Here is a 6,073-nt window from a genome sequence, read left to right on the forward strand (position 1 = left end):
GAGAGAGAGGTGTGTGTGTGTGAGTGTGTGTGTGTGTGTGCTTGTGCGCGCGTGTAATTTTATGGACGATAATATCGAAATTTTATCGGTCGTCAGCCTCGTTAGACTGGGTCTACACCTGTATCGAATCCTAAATTATATTAATGCTTATTCCTAACAACCATTAGGTAGACAAGTTTCAAACTATTCCTTGATGGTTAGAGGCAGGCACATAAATTTAAATGTATGAAACCTTCAGTCGTAGGCTTATTATCTTGCTTACCATAGACGCGCGCGCGCGCGCGCACACAAACACACACACACACACACACACACACACACACACACACACACACACACACACACACACACACACACACACACACACACACACACACACACATGCAGACAATAGAAAATATATTGAAAACTTGACTGGGAAGTAAAAAAGTTGTTAACGTTTTTTGACAATTTTCCTAAAGTTTTTGGGCTTACGGGTATTACTATTTTTATATTTCAATTTAAAATCCTATTTTTTTCTTCCCCTTTAATTCAGCTCTGAAAGAAAGAAATTTATTACTTGACAGCTGACAATAGGCCTCTAACTAATGCACAATACATTACTTCTTCCTTTAAAAAAAAATACAAAAAGAAAGAAACATTTAAAAATGATCTTAGGTTGGAAAACATCAGAAATACAATACAAATAGTATTAAAGGCATGCAATATAGGAAGATATTGGAGGTCGTCTTGGTTCAAACAACAAATTCTGTCACCAATGAACAAGCAACGGACGAAATACGACAGGTGAGAATTTTCAACAGCAATAGCTTCAACTACGACCTTTGACATCCTTTGTTCTAGGCAAGAGCGATGTCAAACAACACCAGGCAGAAATAACGTATGTAATATGAACCATGGAGGGAACTTCTACACCAGTGGTTCTCAACCATCTTTTGCTTATGACCCCCTTTGATTCCAATTTTATTCAGGCGGGCGGCCTTCATAGCCTTTCGACGTCTAAAAACTCCCTATTATATTTTTATGATTAAATATTATTAGGAATTGTATGAAACAGTGTTTAAATATTTTATGTATTGTAGAAGTGTTTTTTTTTTGGGGGGGGGGGGGCACTCCGTCGCTTACGACGTCGAGGGTTTCAGTTGATCCGATCAACGGAACAGCCTGCTCGTGAAATTAACGTGCAAGTGGCTGAGCACTCCACAAACATGTGTACCCTTAACGTAGTTCTCGGGGATATTCAGTGTGACACAGTGTGACAAGGCTGGCCCTTTGAAATATAGGTACAACAGAAACAGGAAGAAAGAGTGAGAGAAAGTTGTGGTGGAAGAGTACAGCAGGGTTCGCCACCATCCCCTGCCGGAGCCTTGTGGAGCTTTTAGGTGTTTTCGCTCAATAAACACTCACAACGCCCGGTCTGGGAATCGAAACCGCGATCCTATGACCGCGAGTCCGCTGCTGTAACCACTGGGCCATTGTACCTCCACATTGTAGAAGTATAAGCAATTTATTGCGCTTAAATTTTAATAATAAAATCTTATATGGATCCCTGAGGACCACATGGACCCTGGTTGAGAACCACTACTCGATCTAAGCAGCAGCTAAATCTTAACAAAATCACAAGCTACTGTCCTATAAAAAATAGGTTGGACATGCTTGATAGTGTAATCTTGGTCATAATAAACAGACAGGATGGTCAAGGATGGACCAGCTTTGCTCACAGGGCTGCTCATTCTGTGTATAATCCAGTGTTTTTCACAGCAGGGGCCAAGAGGAGGATCCAGATTCTCTGTGGGTGGTTCTGCGAAGAGATGACCAAATTGTCATGTTTAATAAAATTAATTGGTTTAAAACTTCTTAATCTTGTCCAACAAACTGGTGTTGGTCACCTATACATACAAACCTATATATGTAAATGTAGGTTTATATATGTATATATGTGAATATGTACACACACGCACATACTCAGATTCACAGACACATACTCGCATAAATGTATGTTCGTATGTTTGCTCTTACGAGGGTTTATATATTTGTGTACGTATGTGTGTATTTAATGCCTGTAAGTACTTCTGTACCCTTGTTTGCCTACACACACACACACACACACACACACACACACACACACATACACACACACACATAAATACTTATATACATGCGCGTTTTATTGTTTCATTGTATAATTTCTTATGAATTTCATTGTAATATTGTATATAGTTCGATTATGTTTTTAGTAATGATAGTTGTACCACAACAGCAATTCGTTGTTTCATATATATATATATATATATATATATATATATATATATATATATATATATATATATATATATATATGAGAAAACAACCATTAACCCTCTCAGAAGTCCCATCAATCCAAGTATTAATATGAGTTTCGTTGAGCCGTTTGAATGTAAAACAAAAGACGTCTTTCTCGACGTCATCCGACTGCGCGATAATTCATCATAAATGAATGGACTTTACTGTTGCCAAAGTATCATTAGAAAGTCTATGAAGTGAAAACCCACGAGAATGTAAAAACTCCCGCATCAATTTCACCAGACAGAGACTTCAGAACAATGTGCTGTACAATGAGTTTTGCATAGCGTTGTCAAAAAGAATGGTGGGCGGGAATCCATTAAAGAAACGGAAGCTGTAACAAGCAGATTACATTGGAGCTGGTCTTTATAATGTTGGTCATAATCTGGGGTATTATGTAATACATGAAGGAAGCATAATTGGACATTTACTATAATGTTATAACAAACCACGCTTTTATAAATATCTGAGATAAAATAATTTGGCTTTTTAATGTATAGCATGATGAGGCTAATGAAAGCATTGCGTGAGTGTGTATCTATCTGTCTATCTGCATGTGTATGTATCTATCTGTGTACGTGTGAGCGTTTAGACTATACCCACGATAGAACTGGAAAAAACCATAGTTAAAATACGTACTCGATACATATGTGTGTAGAGTGAGTGTTTGTTAGCAAAATGCCATAAGGAGAGCGCATTCCATTTCAGTTGATCCAGTGACAATGGTTGTATGTGCACCGTCAGGGACAAATAATCTCACGCTTAAATGGTCAGAATACACCAAAGCTGCTTCTGATGTGCCAACGGAAGAATCATAATTTGTTTTTTGTGGATTGTCAGTTTGGTTTTGACAAAATATATTAACACTCGAACTTTTCATTTTCATACCGTTATTCTAAGTGGTTTGACTATGTTCTTAGAAATTGGTAACTCTAGGATTATATATAGGTGCAACACCCAAACCGCAAAGCGCGTGTCCTATTGGTTAGCGTATTGCATTCACGATCATTAGATCGTGGGTTCGATTCCCGGGACGAGCGATGTGTTGCGTTCTTGAGCAAAACTCTTCATTTCACGTTGCCTCAGTCCACTTAACTGTAAATGGGAAACCCTGCGACGGACTAGCCTTCCGATCAATGGAATATTGGCCTGTTCGCTTATCCAGTGGGGTGGCATCATTTGAAGGCTAAAATGATGCAAACCAGATTGCGACCAAAGATGTATAACAACATCCGATAGTCCGTGATAATATATATGTGTGTGTGTGTGTGTGTGTGTGTGTGTGTGTGTGTGTGTGTGTGTGTGTGTGTGTGTGTGTATGTGTGTGTGTGTGTGTGTGAATGTATGTATATATATGTATGCATATGTATAGAGATGTATGTATATGTAGATATATACAAAAATATATACACATGTTTATATACATATTTACTTACCTCTCTATATATATGTATGCGTATGTATGTATGCATGCATGCATGCATGTATGTATGTATGTATGTATGTATGTATGTATATATCGCTCGGCTTAGTGGTTAGGGTATTCGGCTCAAGATCATAAGGTCGTGAATTCAATTCTCGGTGACATGATGTATCCTTGAGCAAGACACTTTATTTCACGTCGCTCCAGTCCACTCACCTGACAAAAACGGGTAATACCTTGTCACACTCTGTTTCACGCTGAATCTCCCTGAGAACTACGTTAAGGGTACGCTTGTCTGTGGAGTGCTCATCCACTTGCGCGTTAATTTCACGAGCAAGCTGTTCCGTTTATCGGACAAACTGGAACCCTCGTCGTCGTAACCAACGGAGTGTCAGTAGTAGTAGTAGTAGTAGTAGTAGTAGTAGTAGTAGTAGTAGTAGTAGTAGTAGTAGTAGTATGCATGTATGTATCTATGTATGTATGTGAGTGCGTGTGTGTATAATTACAAACTGGAAAAATGAAGTGAGCACATCTTTTAAATACATCAGTTTACAATTGTTTCATGTGAATTTCATGTGAACTCGATCGATCTTGCTATGCTATACAGTAATATACGCAACTATTGATTCTTCAGGTTGCAGCAAACGACTTTTATATGTAATTCTGATTAGGTATGTGTCATTTCTATGTCACCTAAACATTAGTTGTTGCATACAACTGAGATGAATCTCTACTGAACCGTAAATCTTTGCACCCATGGGATCGTCCGACCCCTGCCTTGTAATAACTAACCAACTCACATCCACGTACTAGACAACGCTTCCTACCCTCTGACCCTGTGGTACATAAATCAGATGATTCATGAGAGTTCCACTAGTTTTATGCCAGTTACTCCTGATAGCATGTGTGCTTTGCTTCTGGCTCATCAGAACTTAATTATCTTCTCAGGCACGTTCAAGAAAATCCGAAACACTGCTTCCCAACCACATTTTTTCGGGTTCAGGAGTGGCTGTGTGGTAAGTAGCTTGCTTGCCAACCACATTGTTCCGGGTTCAGTCCTACTGCGTGGCACCTTTGGCAAGTGTCTTCTACTATAGCCTAGAGCCGACCAAAGCCTTGTGAGTGGATTTGGTAGACGGAAACTGAAAGAAGCTCGTCGTATATATATATATATATATATATATATATATATATATATATATATATATATATATATAAAATCATAAATATATAGGGATTAGCAGTATCCTGCTTCTCCAACATACTGAGAAATTCAGAAACACCAGCCAAAGAACTACTGATTCCAAAACTACAAATTTTTCTCTAATTGATAGCGATATTTATGGTACACACAGAACAAAAAACAGAAGAGAAGAGTAAAAAACAAACCTGCCTTTAATTAATTTGGTACGACGTTTCACGTTTAGTGGTATGAATTACCTCATTCCGATCTTCAGCCAAATATTTTAATAAATTTGCCAATGTCTAAATAACTCACGTTAATTTTGACCATGCGACATCAAGACCACGTGAGGCAGACATTAAGAAATTTATCGGCCAGTGAGTTTAAAATCTTTCACCCCAATGAATTCAATTCAGTGTGTATCATAAATAGTCCCGCATAGAAAGAAGTCCCGTATGACTTGTTGCGGTTTAGCTAACCACCTTAGAGGTATTACTAAAATATAGATATACAGGGCAGGGAATCGTCAATTAGTAATAAAATTAATAATTAACAATTTTGCCGGGTAGCTCAGTATGAAAAAACCTTATCGGTAAAACCATTTATAATCATAAATATATAGGGATTAGCAGTATCCTGCTTCTCCAGTGGTCTTGATGTCGCATGGTCAAAATTAACGTGAGTTATTTAGACATTGGCAAATTTATTAAAATATTTGGCTGAAGATCGGAATGAGGTAATTCATACCACTAACCGTGAAACGTCGTACCAAATTAATTAAAGGTAGGTTTGTTTTTTACTCTTCTCTTTTGTTTTTTGTTCTGTGTGTACCATAAATATCGCTATCAATTAGAGAAAAATTTGTAGTTTTGGAATCAGTAGTTCTTTGGCTGCTGTTTCTGAATTTCTCAGTATGTTGGAGAAGCAGGATACTGCTAATCCCTATATATTTATGATTATAAATGGTTTTACCGATAAGGTTTTTTCATACTGAGCTACCCGGCAAAATTGTTAATTATTAATTTTATTACTAATTGACGATTCCCTGCCCTGTATATCTATATCTATATATATATATATATATATATATATATATATATATATATATATATATATATATATATATATATATATATATATATATA

Source organism: Octopus bimaculoides, chromosome 5 (assembly GCF_046866305.1).
Source record: "Octopus bimaculoides isolate indiv1 chromosome 5, ASM4686630v1, whole genome shotgun sequence".
NCBI classification, from domain to species: Eukaryota; Metazoa; Mollusca; class Cephalopoda; order Octopoda; family Octopodidae; genus Octopus; species Octopus bimaculoides.